We start from the raw sequence: 22,362 nt of genomic DNA on the forward strand, positions 1-22,362 counted from the left end.
AAAAAGAAAAAGAAAAAAAAAGCCACGTTTATTTTGAATTTCAATTCCCTGGTAGTGCACCAACACTGACACTCCTTGATGCTGCAGGGGGAGTGGAGGAGAGATGATTGCTTCAATTCAAACCATKTGACAGTCTCTAGCTGCACTGGTGCCTCTTGTTCTGTTCAACAGCCCAGTTTCTGAAGGCTGTTTGAAGAAGTAATGYACTCCATTTGCTCAGTTTCCAAATAACGAGGGCTGACAGCCCTGGGCTGTACGAGCTGTATGTAACACTGGTGATGAAGCTTTACTCGCAGCAATGTTATCACAGGGGAGGGACGGGGCACTGAACCTTGTTTTTCAGCAGCTCCACKCTCTTGAATTCATTGTTTTTCTTCCCTTGCATGTGTTCCTTCCTCAGGAAAGTGTGAGCAGCCTGCCAAAACAATGACAGAGCAGGAATAGGGCACACCAACGCCGCTGGCAAAGCTGTGACAGCCACGTGTGGCACCTGAGAGCCACCAGGGCTGCTTCAGCAGGTGAACTGGAGGGGTGACAGCCACACTTGAGCACACACATGACAGAGCACTGCCTGCTTACCTGCTTGAATTTTTCTTTCCCATGCTCAGGTTCTCACATTAAAGCGAAAGGAGCAGATATAAATTGGAGCAGGAACCTGAAATAGAGTTAAAAGAAGGTCAGGRCCTGCACTTTAAGAATGCATGGAGGAACTCTGCCCATCAATTGGGCAGACTGAGTTTTTTTCAAGGCCAGACAGGCACCAAGCCAGGAGTGAGTGTGCATGTACAGGACCCCAGGTAAGAGCAGACCTGACACTACTGCACAGAGGCAGGTCCTCTTGTAGCCAAGAGAAACCACAAAAGACAAAGATTTCTCTCCTTCTACAGTGGTGACATAACTTGGGGAACCTCTCTGACTCCTTAATATTGTGGGTTTATTTTCCACTGTTATAGGATTTTATTTTGAAAAATATCTATTTCCCAACTTGGCAATGTGCTACTTYACAGCCTACACTCACCCAAAGGGGCTTTTGTTGAAGAAATATTATTATATGAGAACTCACAAGTGTTGGTATGAAGTAATAGTCTGGTAAAGAATGGTGAATTAATTCTAATGAGAAACTAGAAGAGTTTTAGAGGATTAAATAGTAGTGTGTTCTACCTTTGACATTTGCAATCTATYATTTCACTAGACACTGCAAAATACAGAAATGGACTGCCCTGTCATTTACAATTTAGTTTTCCTTTTCCATTGAACTGCAGTATTTCTACAGTCTCTATATATAGTGMTTTTTGGTTATGCAAAGTCACATTTATCTGGAAATACTTTTTGTTATCCAAATAATTTAGATAAACTGCAGTAACACCAGCAATCCCTAAATGTTTCCAGAGAACATGTTGAATACTTCTCACTATTCAAAAAACAAGGTCTCGTGTCTGGTTCAATAAAACCCCAGCCTCATGAGCTGCCATCTGCCCTCCACAGCAGTTCATCTGGCACATCACYACTTACCAGTCACACAAACTCATTCAATGCTGTTGGCTGCTCTTACCATCTTTCCCCTCAACCTCCATGTGACAAAGTGCCTCAGATTTGTGCCTCAAACTGTGCATGTKCCAGCCAGCCCTGCTGTCCACGCAGCAAAGAGCTCTTTTATGATCAAAAGGCAGGACTGCAGATGGCTCCAGGTGGCAGTGGAGGTTAGGCACCAATGACACATCCATCAGATATAGGCACTCCCAGATTCATTTAAAAACAGCTTTGTTCAAACCTGCAGGCAAAATGATTTTCCCTCAAAAATCCTGTTTCCTTTGAAAGTGTTTTGTTAGGAACAAGGACCTCAACACTGTCTATAAAAAGCTGTAGGGGGACACAAAGGAGATGCAGCCAGGCTGTTTCCAGCTGTCCCCAGGTGAGGACAGGAGGCCATGGGTACAAACTGAAACACAGGATGTTCCCACTGAGCATCAGGAAATACTTCTGTACTGTGAGGGTGACTGAGCACTGGCACTGGTTGCCAAGAGAAGTTATAGAGCTTCCCTCCCTGGAGATACTTGGAAGCCTTCTTGACACGGTCCAGGGCAACTGACTCTGGGTGGCTCTGCTTGAGCAGGGAAAGTTGGACCAGACCTCCACAGGTCCCTTCCAGCCTCAACCCTTCTGTGAATCAGCAACGAGAATTGGAAGGAAACTCTAAGTACRTTCTTAAATCCACCAAGGACACATACAAACATTATGAAGAATTGTGCACAGTCTTGATGCCCATTGACTGTCTACCTAAACCAGGAGTGGGACAAACTGGCTTACTGCATCCCAAAGTAAGTTCTTTTAGAAGAGCACATAAAAAAGTTAGAAAAACTCCCTGCTTAGGCTCTTGAGGCTTAGTTCAAGTGCTCAGTTCACAAATGATGTTGCAGACAGATATAAATTATCTCTCTCTGCTCTTGAGTGGAGAGACATAGAGGTTATACACACTGAGGCTTTGCTTTCATCATGGAGCAARGGTTTGTGTTTTACCATGGACTGTACCCTTCAGCTCAATGACATTTTGTTGCCTGAAAAATCATAAGGAGGAGGCACCACATAGGGTTTACCTGGCAAAGAAATTACAATTATGCCTCCATCAAGATTCAATGCAGATAGCCACGATGCAGTGGTCAGCAATTATTTGTGGGATGGTTTTTAAGTTGTGCAGAGCAAATTTGCATCCTGTTGTAGGCTGGCTAGATAAAAAGACAGTAAAGCCTGTTGTGAAAATAAACTGAGAATTAACCTTTTGCCAAGCCTCTGCTATGATGTCCTTATAAATAGTATCACCACTTTTGAGACTTTGCTGGCCTTCCATGACTTTCTGAGCAAGAGAGATCATACACTCACCTGTTCTCCTGTGCCATGCAATGTATGAGGAACAAGTCTGGGATTAATGATGCTCACTGGSTCCCCATCAGTGATTCTGAAAGACCCAGGAATACTCTGGTTACTTGCACTGTCAGCAAGAAGTCTYACCTTAGCCAGATATACTAACAAAACTATTGTTTTCAAAACTGCTACTCTCAACAACTTCGAATATCCAGAGTTCTAAAAATAGATCAAATACTGTGTCTCTAAATCTTGCTGTTACTCAAACTAAGGGAACCTCATTATTTCCAGAATTACTACTAATTGATAATAGTGTGAGAGGAAAGACTAGTTTCTAGCTGTAATTTGAAAATGTATCTCTTGTTGGGAAACATAAAAAAAACTATGTGAAAGATGGAATTTTTTTTTTTAATCCAGATTAGTCCCATGAAAAGATTTGCACACATTTGTCCCACTATCACTTTGATGGAGCAATTCAGACATTGCAACAGTAATGTTTTTTGACCTTTTAATCAATTCCATTTTGCAACTACTCCATCTGAGAACCACAAAGGATATTTARAGGACTCATTCTCTGGAGTCGATGGAAACTTTCTGTCAAATAACCATCTGCAGARAGAGACAAAACACATAATGACAGGATAAGTTTGTGGAGAATCTGAATGCATTGAAAAAAAAAATCTGAACCTGAAAGCAGTTGAATTAGAACAAAGGGATCCAAGAAAAATGTAAGGCAGCAATTAGAGCTAGAAAATTAAAAATACTGAGGAATTTAATCAAACAGGACAGTCTAATCAATGAAAAGCATGCCACTTGCTCTCTGGGTAATTGCATCCCTCTCTTTTTTTTTTTTTTTTTTTTTTTTTTTTTTTTTTTTTTTTTTTTTTTTTTTTGGTGGTGGTTGCAACAGACCATATTTAACATAACTGCATTCCTATAAAACTCAGCAGTCTAGGACTACCATAATTTTCATATTTGTCACATAGGACTTCATTCTTATTCCCCTGAAGTCAACAGCAGCTGACAGTCCTATCAGTGGAAGCAGGGAAAAGCAGACTGGTAGCACAAACAGCTCTGTGCTCCTTTGTGGCACTGCCTTTCCCAGAGGAAGGAATTGCCTGGTGGGATGGGCACCTGGGCACTGTCCCCAGCAGCGCTGGGCACTCACATCTCCTGGGCACTCACATCTCCTGGGCACTGTGCCCCAGCTCAACCCGCTGCCACTGACACTCACTCAAAAGTGGTGAGGAGACAAAAGCTACGTACAAGTCTTAAAGGCAAGTTGGATGGAAGCATTCAAATCCTCTCATTRAACAACCACATCAGTGGCTGCTATTTGCCACTTCTTTACCTCTAGTACTTTTATCCAAAGAGAGGGATTTAATCCCTTAGAAATGCTCCTGGTCTCGCATCTGAACCAGCATTTAACAGTGCRATTTTTAATCAAGTTATTCAGTATAATCCAACCAAAACTTAAATGAAAAAATGGTCATTTTAACTTTGTTTATACCCACAGTTCCCAGCTCTACAACCTGTAGGGGAAGACACATTCATGTTTGGTAAATAAATACATCTTAAACATTTAATTGTTTTCTTGTGTGCTAATAAACTATGTCAGAAGTTCAAGCACTTTTGTGGTGACACAACCACTGAACGAGGAGCTACAGCAGTACAAGAGCAGAATTTTGCAGCCTGTAGGATTCCAGATCTAGCAGATAGAAAGAGTTGTAACTGTTATGAACCCCAGCACACACACACACACTCCTGAATACCCTGGGCACAGCAACATCCAAATCTGCATGCCCATGATCAAACACTCCAACAGACAATCAAGTGCTAATGATAGGGACACTGTTTGGACTTACCACATTTTCCTGGCTAGCAGGCTAATGCCATTTTCCTGATGGAAGATTAYAGAGATTTAATTAAAGCTACCATGTTTAAATAATGGACTTATTTAATAGAAAAACTGCTTTGGAMAAGGACAGTCAGTCTAAATGCCAGTCTGTGTCTGGGACCTTCATAAAGTTCTTTTGTGCTTAATACTTGTAGCCAAAACAACAATCAAGCCTTTGTTAATAATGTCCCCRCAACAGAAGAATAGCAGTGAAACTGTCATTAAGTTGAATGACATGAAGTTAACTCTTTCATTCTACATTCTATTATTGATCCCAAATTCAAAGATTCTTTTTTCCAGCTGTAATAAAATAACCTTTGGTGGGCTCTGTGCTCCCAAAGAAAGCAGTCAGGATCAGACCATCTAAGCCAAGATTTGAGTAATCAGTCCCAAACCGTTTACAGGACTAATCAAAGAGGCTAGAGAGAGAAAATTATTGCTGGCTTTCTTAATTTTAAGAAATACCTATCTTAACAATAGTACTATATCCTATAATCATTATACTGACAGGTAACTAGTGATCAGTTTGTGTAAGACTCTCATTCTTGAACAATAAGACAGTATCATTCCAATACAAATATACTGAAAGTTAGGATTCAAAAATTTACACCTACAACTACCTGGAGACTGACATATRTAGAAAAGATTCCAGCATCTCTAAATTCCTCATATCTCCTATAGACTTTCTAAAGGCTGCTTGCCCTAGAACAAAGAASGTTGTGCAATACCACTAAGTGAAATCTAAAAGCAGTTTCAATCTCTGCTTTCTACCAACCATTAATTGTYTTGACTTCAGCTTATCTTAATTAATTTCTCTTTATCTTCTCTTTCCCTTTGTCTTTCATTTTCCCACTAAAAATGGAGAAGACAGATTTTATTTTAAATTTACCTTTTAATAGAAAATTGCTTCTCCCTGCTATTCATTCTGTTCCATTTACCATTCACATCCTGATGGTCTGACGATATAGTTATTCCCATACACTTCCCTCATCTGGGATTGTGTTTCCAATAAGTGTCCCAAAAGCCCTGTAATATTTACTAGCACACATTTTGGCACACRTGAAACGTGTGATTGTATTTATATTCATGCCTTTTGCACATACACATCTACACAGACCTTGAAAAATATTGCAAGTGTTTTTCCTAAGCTTTTTAACAATTTGACCCACTTGGTGTTGCTTGCTTTAAATCCCAGTATGGCTCTTTTTTCATCCATATCATTATAAAAACAGCACTGAAACCTTGAAATAACCAGATGCAAAACCCACCAACCAAAACATTCCTCTTGTTAGCTGGAAGAAAAGGCTTGAGATGTAGATTGATAGACAGAGAGATAGATAGATAGATAGATAGATAGATAGATAGATAGATAGATAGATAGATAGATAGATAGATAGATAGATAGATAGATATAGATAGATAGATAGATAGATAGATAGATAGATAGATAGATAGATAGATAGATAGACAGATAGACACACATATTCTGAATAACATCTTAGCTAATTTTTAGCATCCCTATCAGCAGTATGATACATTATCTTGAAAAGAAGCAAGGTGATTTAGTCTCCAGGGTATTTATAGAAATCACTAATATTAACAATTCTTTTAGATAAATCTTTTTTGAAAATCACTCTCAAATACGGTCATATACATGCACGGGATTTAGGTGAGGAATGCACTAAGAGCAAAACGTGACAATAAAATTATGTCGATTGTTTAAAATAAAAGAGCAATTTCAAATTTAAACTGAAGTTCCAGTCTGACGACTATTCAGTCATTCTTCCTTAGATTTCAGAACAGCAGCTCTTCACAGATAGTATACAGGCTTTAATATCTAGAAACACACAGAAGAACTGCATGCAAAGTAAATAGAAATCTATTTCAGTGGATGCTACAATGTAAATCTTAAGAAGTGCCTATTTCACAGAAGCTTTTAAAGCTTCCCCAATACAAAGGGAATGTAGAGACTCAATTCCAAGACATGATGAAAGGAAGACAGCTGTAATGAATAAGCTTAAAATCAAGTTCTCAACTCATCTGAGAGGTTACTGCATCCTTTGYAGGACTCTGGATGAGCAGACATCCTTCTTGCAGGAAAAGCAAACATCCAGAGTGGGTTGTTTGGTTAGATAAGTCTTTGAAAAGTGTGGTCAAAATATAAAATAAGAATAGTGACACATCCTTTTTAAAAACAGGGCTGTCTGTATATAGGCAGTGCTTCCAAATAATATAACAGATGTAGAGAGCACATCAGAAAAAATCCGTTTGGAAAGCACAGCAAAATGGTACTAAATTGTGCAAAGCAATTAGAGCTGAACCTTTGCATTCTTTTCAGATTACTGAACCATGCATGGCTGTTCAAATTTTTTCAATTGCAACATTGTGCAGAGCTATACATTTCGAAGTGCTTCTCTAAGAACTAATATACAGCTCAACCAGGGTGGTATCCACAGTGTCACCACCAAGGGCAAATGGATAAAGTTACCAGAGGGAATTATTCTTTTGTGGCAGGTTGATTTAGTCTTTTTAAATGACAGCAGCTGAACAATCAACTCTTATTTGTTTCTGTTACTAATAGGGAGGTGTTAGGCAGGTCAGCCTCGCAATAAAGATTTTCTGTGAGAAGAAACTGCYAGCATTGATAACAAAATTACAACATTGATAATGGTAAATAGAGAGACCAAGYGGTCCCTGAAGGTGTTTGAATTCATCATTGAAAGTAATCTATCTGCTGTGTGTTGGGGCATTGCTTTAGTCAGCAAAACCAATATTTATTTTCCTGAAAGTTAATCAACCCTAWTAATACATTTAAATAGAGATTGAGGTTTGAGAACAGAAACAGGCACTTCAAAAACCAAGGGATTTGTAGTAAGTGGATGTAGCACTGAAAATGATCCCTAACAGGTAGAGATTTGAGAGAAATACCTTGCCTCTAACTACATATTTGAAAAACAACCATAATGTTGCATAGCAGAGCATGCAATGCAATGCCCTTCCCCTGGGACAGCAAATATCAACTGGCAAAAATAAAACTAAATTAAACTCTCAGTAGGATAATGACAAACAGATCATCAAGGCAGTGGTTGCCAGTTCATCAGCAGCCTGGGGTGAACCTTAACTCTGATTGAACTCACTGTAACGTGGAAATTCCCAGTCCTGAAGGCTGAGGTTGCTCCACAGGGCCACAGAGGCTGGCTGTGCTGCATGCCCTGCGTGGAAGGAGKGGGGCAAAGAGGGAAGCAGGGAGGAAATCCAGCTGCTCTGCTGTGGTCCACAGTGCCTCATCCCTTCCCGCATGGAACAGGCTGTGGCTCCCACCAACAGAGCAGATCTCAGGCAATGTTTCTGTGAGGGAGCACTGTGGTGCCAGCAGAAGTCCTTCAGGTAAAACCAAATTCATGGAAAAGCCTAAAAGACATGCTCAGCTCTCAGGAGCAAAGCTCTGAGCAAGGCTGGACCTCAGAAACCCTCGCCCCATGCTAGCAAGTTAAGCCAAATCACTCCATTTCCTTTGGCTGCTTGGTCTATGAGGGACACTCTTTCCATCAAAGGCAGTCCTCTAGACACAAACCCTTTCCTCACACCACTGGAGGCATCACTGGGACTTGAGATTGCCAAAAATAAACACCAAATGACAAGCTTTGGGCTTCACCTGCCTTGGAATTGTCTACCTTTTCTTTGTAAGAATTTAGATTCACCGAAATATCCACACAGGCATGCTTTTTCTCGAGAAATTTCCTTCTGAGGTCTGCCCAGCAAACTCTGAATATGCTTCCCTAGGATCTCTTCCAGTTTCCTATTTATCCCTCAGCTTTTTCTCCTCGATATCAATGTGGATASCACCTGCAATGGCTCAGGGCAAAGGAGATTTTGTCAGAGGTTCTGCTTTGCCCCAGAGAGAMGTTTCCAACTGATTGCAGGTTTGCCCTTTACACAAGGTGCTGTAGCAAAGCCACTGCTCCCTGTAACCACCAAATGTTCCAACCCACAGTGACTAACAGGGAGAGGCCCTTTCCCCTTCCTGCTTTTTGAGGATAAGTGTTCCTTGCCCTCATAAGATATCCCCAAGTTGTGTCTGTCATTCTACCCAAGGTTAGTCAGAACCTGGGGAGAAGAAATAATGCAGACATTTAGTTACAAAAGATGTATTCCATACATGTATTTCTGAGCTGTGTGCACAGAATCTATTCTGTTCTGGCATCTCCTTTTTTTTTTTTTTTTTTTTTTTTTTTTTTTTTTTTTTTTTTTTTTTTTTTTTTTTTTTTTTTTTTTTTTTTTTTTTNTCAATTTGGATCTTGAAAATACATGACATTTCAGTGAATCACTTGAGAATCCTAGGTCCTGCCCAGGACTTGATGGATTACATCAGGCTGGAGGCAGCAAGATTATATTGGGTTAAAGAAGGATATTGTGAAAAACGGTTGTGCTTAAATGGCTGAATAAAGATAATTATAAAAAACCTGTAGCATCCACATCCATTTTAGGAGCCTGGCCTTATAGGATAGACTTCATCCTRAGGACTTTTAGAGGTATAATGGACAGAGCTCAGTTAAAACAAACAGCACAAGCAGCAGAGGCTGAATAGAGATGGTCCAAAAAAGTGATCCAGCATTCCCTGCCTGCTGAATGGAGTGGCACCATTTCTATTTCGTGGTTGCAAATAAACTGGCCACAGTGAAAGAAAACAAAAGCCAAAGGTGAAAGGGTGGRATGAAAATAACACATAAATTGTGAGAAAGATTGAATGACGGGGATTTTAGTGCTTGTTAATGGATATAACAAACCCAAATAAATGACAGACTAGGGCATACCTGATGCTTAATTGTAAATCCATGTACTTTCTGAAGGCTAGGGAAAGCTGCTGTAGAGGTATAGCATTATTGTAGTTTTTCCTTTTAAAGCAATTAAATTACACCATGAAGAAATGTTAACCCTGGACAACTAAATTTATACAGAGAAAAGGGTGCCAATCTGGGGGCTGAATTTACTGCAATSTCCTAAAGGGAAGATCTCTGAAACCACCCCCAAATTTTATTTAAATATTTCTGCTATTTTAAAGTACTTTACCACGTGTTACCATATCCAGCTGAAGTTCACATAAAAATGATATCATTTTCAGYAGCACTTACAGGAAAAAGAAACCCCAAGAAATTGTTTAAGAGGCATTTTATGACAGCCTATGTATCWGAAATGCAGATGACAACAATACAATATAATTACTTCATGCTTTTCTGAAATTCTCAAGTGTCAGTAAAACACAGAACAAGGTGCGACAGCGTAGAGAAGGTATCACAAGGCAAGTTCAGAAGTAACTTTACAGTGCATTAATCATCATCTTCCCTTAAGGAACAGAGTTTTCCTCCTCAGAACTTTACACAGAACTACATTTTTGCCTGCAAATGTGACTTTTTGGGGCAGCTACAAGTAGGAGAGGTTAATGCTCAGACCCCTAAACTCTATTCCTTACCATGCCCAATCAGGATGTCATCTGATAATACTGGATTATCAATTCTTTTTTAATCTTTCAAATTAGTCTATCACACAATTTTATATTTTTTAAGTTGACAGCATGGCATTTATCCAATGTAGTGTGGCCTTTTTTAAGTAAGTCTGCAGTATGAACATTGATTCTTCTCAGTGACAGCTGTCACTGTGAGGACCCTTTCAGCACCACTCCAATAAAGGAGTGGTGAGATATCACTCAGAGAAAGGTGCAGGAGGCCAGGCCAAGCCAAACCTTCAAAGCACTCTCTGGTCTTCCAAGGAATTCCCTGTCTGCAAAGGAAAAGGATTCCTGATGCTTCCCGAGAGGGGAACCTTCCTCCCACTGCACTTCCAAGGGTGGGAGAGGGAAGGAATGAGAAGGGGGGCAGGAGAAGCACTCAGGATCCGTTATAATATACTTCAGGCTTCAAAAAGCCATCCTTTGTCCCTTGATTCTGGTCTCTCCATTCATATCTGTAACTTTCATCAGCAAAATGCTTGAAATATTTGCAGTTCTTTTGCACATTTGGCTATTAAATTAATTSGCAAAAAAATACCCAAATTGCACCAGATGCTTCCTCAACATTCAGTGGGTGTTTCTGAAAGGGGACATCAACTTGTTGTACATTGATTTATAATTTTTTTTTCATTTACACTGTGTTTTAACTATGATGAATACATTTTATGTCTTCTGTCTGCATTAGACTTCAGAAATTTGATTGTTACATGAACTGTGCAAAAGAAAATRGGCATTTCTGCCTTCTCTGCTTCGCTAAAAAAAAAACCAAAACCAAATGGATTTAAAGTTTTAGTAAATGCGAGAAGGCATTTAATTGTAAGTAATTCAAAACCTATACAGCAAAAGGCCTTGCAAATTATCCCATAAGGTACTTCAGACCAACTGAAGTTTACATAACTGTTGTTGTTACATACAACTGTATGTTGTTTGTAGAAATAATTCTTTGCCATAGACAGCTAGCTCACAGCTAAAAGCCAGATGAAGAGGATTGTCCTAATTTGTCTGGGTTGCTTTTTCTTTTGGTATTGCCTTTCTTTCTATTAGTAAAACAGAGCTTTCCTGGCAATTCCTACTTCTATAATTTACAAGACCTGTAGTCTGGTAGTCTTAAATAGCAATCCAGGGGTTTAAATAAAAGGAAAATTATCTCTGTGYCACTGAAACAACACTAATTTGTGGTCTGTGATACAGCCTTATTGATTGGAAACTCCCCAAAGCTAGAGCATGAATTGCATTTCATTTTGCTAAACTGAGTTAAGAGCCAAGATTAAAATAATCAAAATTAATTATCAAAATATTTAGCTAGCTATAAAATCATTTAGGACAACAAATTCCAAGTTTCTTGATCCTAGGTTAAACATTAGCTTGTGACATCATGCAGGCCAAACAAACCACAATTGTGAAACATTTCATTTTTCTGAGTTTTTTTTTCCCCTAACACGATACATTGGCTTCCTTGGACACTGCAGTGCTGAGTGTGATGTTGCTTTTTCCTCAGAGAGAGAAAGGGTTCTGATTGACTGATGATCATCTTAATGTGGCATTTTAATCTGGTTAAACCACAGGGCTCAGGCAGAGCAGATGTTTAGTATGTGCCTGAACTGACAGCCCTATSTCTCTTCAGCAAAAACATGGACACTTTTATTCCACTCCCAGTATCTGGGAATAAAATCAGTAYTTTAGGACACATCAACCCAGGTTGCAGCTAGGACATGACTGCACTCCTAGAAGCAATTAGATACAGTTTTCCTCATCTGGGCTTTGAAAAATCCCAATGCAGGCATTTTTTTATAAACAAACATCTGGTCATGTCTCAGTAAYAAAGAAAGATAAAGTGTTTTTGACAGAACTTTGCCCTCTGGTCAAACTTTGCTTTTCACCGGTGTCTTTCATTTATTCCTTTTTGAAGACTATTTGCACAGGCCTCTAACAGGATRTCAATAAGCAGATTCACTGATATGGAGAAAAGTGATTTAATATTCTGAATATAGCTTTTGGACCAAAGAAGGAAAACTGAGAGCCTGTAATAAACAAAAATAACATAATCAAATACACCAGATCAAAGCTAACAGGACATAGTGACAGGGGTTTTCTGGCTGCTTTCAGTGAGGTCTAAACACRGTTATTTCCTTTTATACAGAACAAAGGAAAGCTACAAACATGAGTAGGGTGCAGMTGAAGTGCCATCCCTCCACTCTCTCAGCCACATTCTCTTACCATGAGCATCAGGGGTTTCTTTCCTTGTTGATCACAGCAAAACAATTTGGCACTTCACAGTTCAGAGCTAAATCCCATCTTTGCACACTGAACATTACATGCACCTTTTTGCCAGCTGGACTGGAATCTCCAAGGTCCTGGGGAAGCTGAGGGAGGACACACAAGACAGCTCCATGCAGGGGTGCTGCCCTGCCCAGGAAAGCGTTCTTCCACATATCAGCCCACTCCTCTGCTGCCTGAACCAAGAAATGCAAGGTAACCYCAAGCCCCTGATTTGGTAAAGGCTGTTCAGTGACACAGCAATGCAGCRAGTGCTGACATTCAGTAGACACCTTTCTTTGTTCTGTAGGCCACAGAGAAACAGCATCAGCAGGGTAGATGCACAAGAAAGGTGCAACCAAGCATAAACCAGTTTGTTTAATGGGGTAAAACAGCAGATGCCAAGAGCTGAATTAAATTGGTTATTAATTAAAGTAGGCTGGCCTTAAATTGCCCCCCAAAAGCACCTTACAACCCCAATGCTTTCAGACATTGGGAGGAACTGAGGGAATTCATCAATTCCATCAATTTTCCACTTTCCAGAGGACACTACCAATTATTTCACAGAAGAAAGACCAAACCAGGAGTTTTATTTTAAGTGAAGTTATTGGAGGTTGCAAAGGAATAAGAGGGTTTCTTGGGATACAAAATGTGCTGGGAGGCCATACTGGTAGTGTGGTATGGTCTCATTAGGACTTCCTGTACACAGGGTGGGAGGAGTAAATCAAATAAATTTGATGTAATTTGTTCTTTTCCTTTCAGAGCCTTCATCACATACCAGCAGCTATCCTCTTTGCTCTTGGAATGTTTGGATGGAGAAAAAGAAGAGAGAGAGAGAGAGATGAGGTAGAAGGCACAGAAATTGTGGAGCGATCTGTAGACAGAGCACAGCTGGAAAAAAAATAGGATTGTGCTTTATTCAGTCTACAAACTTAAAAAAAAATACAAAGGAAAAGAAAGAGGTACTATTAAGCACAAAAATTTCCCTGGTGAATATGCCTCCTTGGCTGCTTTCTTAACATCTCTCTATAAGTGCAGCCCAAAAAAGCAATCTTTTTAATGTAAATCCATACTCTTCTTGTCCCATGTGTTYGAGATATATCACCACACTTTGTTTTCTCTTTAAGAAACAAAGCAAACACTCTGCAGCAGCAGATAGGCTAATGATAGTAATCAAACCAATCTGCAATACATAATTCTTGGAAAGTAAATATATTCTTCTTAAAACAACAAATGAATTATTTTCTTTGCATACCTTTCTCCAAGAGAARGGATAACAAAATTCTTGCATTGGCATGTTGCATAGATTTCTCTCCTGGGCTCTCTAAACAATGCTTTATAAGAGGTTATCCACGTGTACTGCAAATACAATTGCTTTTACTACTAAACTACTACTAGAACACAAATGATAAGCAAGTTTCTTGCATGTATTCCTGACATTTTTCTTTAGAAAAWCCAAATTCCACTAACAATGAGAACTGATATTTTAACAAGAGGTGATTCAGCCTTTTGGAGCTCAGTGATCATTCAGCTGTCTGTAATATCACACTGCTCTGCAGGTTGACAGCTCATATTTGAGCTCCAAGTGATTGCAGATAAAACAGCCTCCACAAGCTCCCCAACATAAACAGAAAAAAAAAGAAAAAAAACACTTATCTACACAGACCAAGGTCCAGTATTTCCCCATAGAGTAATGTCCAGTTGGGATTTGGGGGTTCAGCTAATCCTGCACAGATGTCCACTCACAMAGGTAATTAACATTAAAGCTCATACAGTAGCAGAGCAATTTAGCTCCGTGATTTGGAGTTATTATTCTCACTGAGCTGGATCTGGAGACCATGAATGTCAGTTCCCCTGCAGGGATGGTTTCTCTCTGCCCAGCTGTGATATTTATCTTTGCTGTCTGGCACAGCACAGCATCTAGAGAGCTGATCAGGCTCCAACCAGCAAACACATGGGGAAGAARGGCAGCTCAGCTCCAGCAGCATGGATCCCTGCATTGGCTGCCTCCACCCTCATGCTCTCAGCACTGTGGTGCAGGAGCTCTGACTGCGGCACATCATTTAGAGCAATTCTGGTAGATCCAGATTGCTGCAGTGTGCAACATCCTGTATCACCTTACAGCCCTCTGACGCTGCACTGATGGGCACCAGCTGAGAGCCTCAAACCTTTCCTTGTGAGCCCTTTCATGTCTGTAGGTACGGAGGCAGGAACACGCCTTCCATCACCACATCCAGCACAGCTGACAGCGAGTGCTATTTCCTGTCTGGAAACACAGAGGCTATCACATTGGTGAGCTAAAGCTGTAAAGCTCCAAAATCACAGCCAGACATCAATGTGCCCTACAGAGGGTCTCAGGTGTGCAGTAACCCACCTCCACCGTTCCTGCAGCACCTAAATGCATTAATTCACGGGGCTAATCCACTCCTGAAACACCAACACTGCAATACATCCGCTTTCATAAACTGCTGCAAAATAAACTAAAATTAATTTTACTATTCAGAATGCTGTCTCAAGGACAGCAATGTATTTTCAAAAGGAAAACATACTCCTTCCAAGAGTATTCTACCCACATAAATAGCATTGTAGCCTTAAATTCTCCCTTTAGCTTCCTTGTTCTATTTAGCTTTTCACCATCTAATAATAGAGCAAGTATCAAACTTCAGAGCATTCCCTTGAATTATTTGCTCATATTTTTCTTGGTTTATGACCTCCTTTCCTAACAGGCACCATAAATTAACCTGCTTTTCTATTAAATAGCCCATCWAACTGCAATATGCCCAACAGGGATTACCAGACCTACAGCTACCTCAGCTTGTCTGAGTATCTTGTTTGAATGGGCATTTTTTACCCTAAACAGAAATCCCTGTTGAAAGCCTTATGGGACAAAAAGTCTTCACACTCCCAAGTTTTGTCAMAGTTCTGCTGAGGACAGAAAAAACACCACCAGGTGAATGGGGGTGAATGGTCACTGTATCTTGTTCTTCCAAGGGCTCCTTTTCTTGCTGGGGAGGCCTCTTCAAGCATTCTCTCTGTATCAGACTTGCCATCTCTCTCAATAAATTAGCCTTTTATCTAATTTGTCAATCCATCTACATCAGCAACATTTATTTCATTAATTGGAAGAATTAGCCCTTTGTAGCAAGTTGAAGGCTGTGAAGCCAAAATATACTGTGCTTTCTCCCAAGTGACCCAGAGACCCTTGGATGAACTCTTGGGGTGACATTAAAATGAATAGTTATATAGAAAAAATAGCATTTAAATGTTTATTTAATGTAGCTACCTTCCCAAAAAATTGAACTTTCAACATTTTTTAACATCTGGTTGCCTTATTTTTTAGCTTGTTTCTCCAGCAGTATGGGCAGAACGTCTTCAATTGAGAGAAGTCTGTGTTCTTAGCCACATGGACTCTTTCAGGTTACAGGCAGTATGGAGGAGGAGAATATACACAAATTCCTTTAAAAATTACCTTAGGACTGACATGTTAAATTTTAGAGGGCCAAGTCCTACTGTCCATTATGCAGCTGAGATCAGTGAAGCTTGTCTGGAGCTACAATTGTGTACACAATGCCAGTCACAGCAGGTGCTGCTGCATTTTAAGAAAAAAGGGATTGCATGAGGTAGAGCAAGCTGAATTACATCTTCATAGAGGATTATTTTTTGTTTTAAGTGTCATGGATCTATTTTAATTGAGAAGAAGATGTGTTACCCCACAAACCTCCCAAACATGCAGGCACACGTACACACATACTTCTTTATACAAATACTTATATATTTACAGATAACATTATAGCACCGGATATATTGGTAGATAGTGTGTGTTACACATGCAAGTTATGCACTGTGTACTTGAGAGTCTTAAACRTCTCTCTTACCACTAGACCCTTAGAGCAGCCCTGGGATTTTTTCCCCCATATTTCCTTGCTTTATGATGCTCTTTGTTAACAGAACACAAAATAAACCTGCTTTTCTAATGAAGAAAAGAATAGGTTTTGTCCTACCTATAAGAATAATCAGCACTCCAATCCTACACAGCATTCTCCCACCTGCTCACACAATACTGTACTCGTGCTCCTGGAAACAGCCTAAAATATCATGTTCACTTAGGTGACTACCAAGAACTCCAAAACTCTCATAATCACCCATTTCTAGCATGAACAAATCTTCCATGGAGGGCCTTCTTCCTCTTAAACGCAGACCTTTGTGCTCACATTTGCCTGTGATAAAATACGTGTTCTTTTCAAACATGCCCTTAAAAAGCCCTTGGTTTACAAAAAGGTCCTACCAGAAAGAAACATCAAAATATTTTTTTAGCAATAACCTCAATATTTACAAATAACTGGGGAAAAATAATAGTCAGTTGAATAGCACTGGACTAGTAACCAACCAGGCTGATTTCCTGATTAAAAACCCTTTTCTACCCTTGTGATGATGATAACCATTTCATAGATACTTCATACAAAATAATTTTAAACCTTGCGATATGGACTGCTTTTATCTCCCACTAATTATCTTAATCTAATTTATTAAGTGAGCAGCCTGTCATCACATTTAACTTTGGCCACAATATTTRAAATCAGGTTTAATTAAAACTACTTCCATTGACAGCTATTATTTTATAATCTCTAGCTAATTTTATGTCCTAAGAAAAAAAATCAATACAATTAGGACTGAAAGTATTTAGTGCTATCTGTCCTAGCTCTCCTACATTCAGGTTTTCAAAGTKCAGTATAATTTTCTGAAATAATAATATACACACATTAAAATGGAATCCACTCCCCTGTGCATGGAACAACTTGTGGGGCCCTGAAATTCATGCAGGCAGGCAATGTGAGCCTCTGCCACACCATCCATGTTCCTGGATYAGGGAACCATRGAATCATTTAGACTGGAAAAGACCTATAAGATCATCAAGATCCAACATCAGCCCAACACTGCCAAGTCCACCACCAAGTGCCCACTTTGGATACCCTCAAAGCTACTAAAAACCAGTGAGAATTGCTGCTTAACTGACATAAATAATCAGAACTAATTAGAAAAATCATTCCTAAGTAGCATTTTCCATATGTCTGCTCTTGAGGAGAGGAGCATTCTCAAGGAGGAAGGGTCACTGCTCCAGGAGGGAAAGTTTTCGTGTCTCTGTCTTGAGTGGGCTGGGACAAAGTCCAGCTCTATCCAAGGTTTCTGGTAGCTGAAGCAACCCTCTGCAGGTTGGCATGGCAGAAGTTGTGTCATGACTTCGACTGTGCAAGGAAAAATGGAATTTTACTGCCAACTGGACCACAGAGAAATGAGGCCTTGAGATGTACTAACTACCTCCAGGACAAGGGTTTAGGGAAGATATTTAGGAGTTTTGACACCMTTGCCTTTGACAAGCTGTGACCCCCGCTGTGTCATTAAGTGGGAAGAGAAAAGTGAGTTGATGTTTTACTAACAAAACAAGACAGCCCAATGTATTGTGGGATATATGACCATACGTAACTTTATATATAATATATAAAGTGGGTAAAGCAAGCTATAAAAGGACATGTTTAAAAAATTATTCTTTGAAATTTTTCCTGAATGTGACTAACATCTGTTGGTCATTTTGTCTGCCAGCCCAAGGAAGTTCAGACTATGAAAGAGGTAATGAACTGTGAGCAAAGCTTTGCTTTGCAAGATTGTTCCTTTGATTTTCTTTGTCAGAACTGTAGTGGCCTCTGACCAGYCACAAAATAACAATCATTAATTGGGCTCTTTTTGTTCTCAGCGTAATCTTGCAGCCAGCAGAATCATGTTCTCCAGCCCATMCTCATCCATGAGCAGCACAGTAAATGCTGCCTCGAGGAGAACCCACTTACAGCAGATATCTATTTAAGGTCTGTTATTATGGCTCATCTGGAGTAACAAAACCCAGGTGTTCCACATAGCAGCTGCTTGTCASCCTTCCTGATATCTTGGCAGGTCTGCAAGTGAGGAGAGATCTGAAACCTTGTGCAGACATAATACATTTCATTCCCAAGAAAATGAAACCACGCTCGGAGTTTCCCTAAGCGATGGTTGTAACAGGAGACACGGCACTGTCAGCGCCTGTGTGGGAGCACCACTTGATGGAAATTGGGAACCTTTGTGCAATGCAGACCCAAGCCTAGAAAGACAAATGGGATCAGCTTCCTAAGAATGCAATGTTTCTTCTCCAAATCACTGCTTTTTATGGGTGCTCTGTCACCTCTAAGCTACACTAAGAGACAGAGAAAATTGTGATCACCTGTGCTAACTAATCCTACCATTCCCACAGGTTCCTTGGCAGAGTGGATGAACCATCTGAAGAAAAGCTGATCTTTTATAGAAATATTCATCTGTTAAAGTCCTGAGATATTCTGAGTTTTCTTCTAACTTTTTGACTCACCRTAGTGTCAGAGCTACTCCTTAACCCAAAGCAAGTTATCAAGGTCTTTCCTACCCCTCCTACCTCTGCCTCTACCGCACATTTCTGAGCTGTCGACGCGGCTCCTTGTGTGGTCTTGAAACTGATGCTGCTCAACAGCAGCCAAAAGAGAGGGGAAAATCTGCTTTTTTATTTATATAAAGCTGGCTAAGAGTTTTTATTTATTTAGAATGGACTTTAAACTGTGCTTGACTCTAAATAAATAAAACACGTTATTTTCCCTCCCTACCGGTTGCCACCAAGCCGTGTGAATTCCAAAGACCACACAGACAGCAGCGGCTGTGTGGTAACASGGGGACTGATGCAAAGGGAGGCAGCTCACCAGAGGCTGGGGATTGCAGGGCTTGCAGGTGAAGGGAGCACTGTGAAAGGCTTGCTTTGAGAGCACAGATAAGCACAACTGTGAAAAAGGCCTGCGTTCCTTGGATGTTGTGCTGGTGCTGATCCTTCTGCTTCCCTGTCTTCCTAGCGCATTTCTGCTCCACCCGATGGAGCCTTACCAAGTCTCTGTCCTTCACAGTGACAATTCTCTGTGAGAAACAGCAGCACAATGCTGGGGGGACTCACAGGAAGGGCAAGGTAGCACATGACAGGGTTCAGTTTAGTCGAGAGGAAAGCAAGAAAGCATCTTTAAGATTTATTCCAGGCTGTCCATCTGCTTTAGCTAGAGCCTTGGAAAAATAAATTTGGATGCAGTTTTGTGCACTGTGCATTAAGATGACCCTGCTTGAGCCAGGAGGTGGGACCACATAACCCAAGGAGGTTCTCTCCAGCCTTACCCATTCTGTGATTCTCTGGGGGAGATGGAAATCTTTTTACTCTTCAGTCAGTCACAGGCAGCACTTCTGTGACACGCATGTCTTCTTTTAGCTTTCAAGTCAAAAATTCAATGGACCAAATGAAACTCATCTTTGGAGCAGCCCCTGGGATGAACTTAGATCAGTGTCAGAAGAAAAGTAGATGAAAATTGTACAATAGAACTCCTTTGTACCCTGCTCACCTCATCTCACTCAGGGAACAGCAAAGACACGGTCCCTAGAGTCCCTCATACGAGCATCACTGATTCTGTCACATGCTCAGTACATGGTGACTTCAGACAAGGTGCCAAGTTCAGACAAGCTCCATTCAGATCCTTGGGAAGCACCAGTTTCCTGGGACACGTATCTGCCAAGGGAAGCACGTGCTAAAACTCCCATTGTCTGGAGGAAGGCAGAAATACAAAAGGCAAAGTGCTAACTCCTCCTTTTGGCACCCAGCTGAACCCAAATCTATTTGCTGCTCCCATGGTACCAGTGTTCAGCAAGTGCCATAAAARGCCATGCCTTTATGGAAAACTCCCATTTTAGATCACTAGATAAATAAAGAATGGATCTATCTGCCACTCTGCTTGTTTCTGAACTGTTGCACCATCAATTTGCATTATTTCATCTGTCCTTCCAAAGCTCCTCTTTTGAAAAATACAGGGGAAATCATGAAACTCATCTTCTTTCCAGGTATCTTATTGTCATTGACCATCAACTTCACCATGCCAAGTTCTGCTCCTCACTTTGTTCTTGTGATTTACCAGCTGCCAACTGGAGGAAGAGCTGGCTGCAGACAGTAATTTTTCTGGTAGACTGTGGTCTGCAGTTGATATAAAAGGCCTAACCTTGAYCTCATTGATCCAGCTGAGGGACCAGAATTCACATCTAAAATCATAGTTATATTCAGGAATGCTAAAAATGCAGCAGGCAACACCTCTCTGAGGCAGACCTGTCCTTGATTCAAGTAAGYAATTTTACAAGTTACAGGATAATCCTCAGCAGCAGCGTCTTCTGACCTGGTATGAATGTGAACTTGCAAATTCCTCATTCCTGGGGTGAGCATCAAACATCAGCAGAAGGACCGGGCAACAGTTAGCAGCAGCTACCAAAATGTTTTCTTCTATTTTGGGGGAAAGAAAGAAGGATGAGCGAACTTTTACAATGAAAGAGAGGGGAAAAACTTAATACAAAGACTGGCAAGGCAGAAGTGGGTCAAAGGAGGGTAGGAAACTTACTAGGAGGTCAGGCCAACTGAAAAGCCTRTGTTCTTCTCCAAATAAGGCAGACATTCAGAGTCTATAGCTTGTAAGGCACTTGGCCAGTCAAAGCGAGACATGGAAAACCCTACCACAAGACAGAAAAAAAGACAGAAAGAAAGAAAARCATCCATATCTCAGCAGAGCAGCACGGTTGGCTCAGAATTTGCTGCTGGAGGAAAGGTCAGCAGACAGCCCTTATTCAGTGATGACTGCTGAACATGAAGAGACATAAGCAATGGGCAGCTAACAAAGCAGAGATTATTTGAATGACAGCAAACCCTTCCATCTGGGAAGGGTACTGGATAAAGCAACTATCTCCCTGTATTCCCAAGGATATTAAAAACCAGAAGCAATTCTGAGAGGGGAAGAGATCAATAACTCTATCTRGATTCTCAGGCTCTTTCCAAATCCAGATGGTTCAGGTTCAGGTAACGGTGCAGCACAAACAAATTTCTGTGAAGTGCAGCTTGGCTTTTCCAGATCCATCTTCTACTGACACGCATGGAGAATGCATTGCTGTGTGCTGGCTGCCAGTGGATTATCAGAATCCCACATGAATTCAGGATCCCTGACCCTCAGCTGGCACAACTGGCACAATTCACAGATTGTAAGGCTGCCCCTCAAGCTGGAACTCCTTTGCCCACATCTTGCACCTCCAGGGAAATTCACTTCAGTGCAGCCAAATGCAAAGGCAGACCACAAGTCCAGGTGCCCTGAACAACTGCAGAGGRCAAACACAGCCCTCAGTTCCCTGATGATCCCAGTCTGCAGCACCTTTKCCAGCCACACCACTGGTCTTTGAAGAATAAAGATGGTGAATACTTAGTGCCAAGGACAAGGATGTGGATACTCAATACACAAGCCAGCAACTCCCATTTCTGCTCTTTTGTGTCTTCTCTCTAGATAACACAGTAGGACTTTTCCAAACTACTCAGACATGTTCCAAATAAATGTTCAAAATAGTGTATTCTGACAACTGGGTTGAGGGGCTATGTTTTGACTTTTTTTTTWAAAAAAATAACAACTTTATTCTGATTTCTGGGTGGCAAAAGAGAAAAGACTTAAATTTAAAATGCTTTGGAGAYCCTATGAGAAAACTCTTTATATTTGTGGGTGGTCCTGCAGTTTTGTCAGTTGTCTGACATTTTAATTTCCTGTTCTTCTCTTATGGTGGGATTCTGATTTCCTCTCTCTCTTTCTCCTTTCTCCATTACAGAGACCTAATAGGCATCTCCAGTTCTACCATCTGTTTCCTATTCACTTTTATAAATATTGAAACAAATAATTAATTTGGTGAACAGGCATGATGTAGCCTGGCTCATCTTCAGTCAATGTATAACTTCTACCAGCCCTTT

At 40.5% G+C, this 22,362-nt stretch overlaps 1 long non-coding RNA gene across 3 annotated transcripts; it reads right to left on the reverse strand.

The window, feature by feature from the left end:
* Window positions 1-9: 9 nt before the first annotated feature.
* On the reverse strand, window positions 10-19,050 carry LOC130574446 (uncharacterized). 3 transcript variants are annotated; one of them, XR_008965436.1, is made up of 4 exons: window positions 18,970-19,050; window positions 2,878-2,953; window positions 580-655; window positions 10-415 (listed from the first exon to the last, which is right to left on the reverse strand). It is a non-coding gene; the product is annotated as an uncharacterized LOC130574446 (long non-coding RNA). The 3 variants fall into 3 exon arrangements; XR_008965435.1 differs by lacking the exon at window positions 2,878-2,953 and adding an exon at window positions 3,365-3,468; XR_008965437.1 differs by lacking the exon at window positions 2,878-2,953.
* Between the last annotated feature and the right edge of the window lie 3,312 nt (window positions 19,051-22,362).

The sequence above is a fragment of the Malurus melanocephalus genome, unplaced genomic scaffold (genome assembly GCF_030028575.1).
Source record: "Malurus melanocephalus ecotype Western Australia unplaced genomic scaffold, MMel_1.1 scaffold_82, whole genome shotgun sequence".
In the NCBI taxonomy this organism is placed as follows: domain Eukaryota; kingdom Metazoa; phylum Chordata; class Aves; order Passeriformes; family Maluridae; genus Malurus; species Malurus melanocephalus.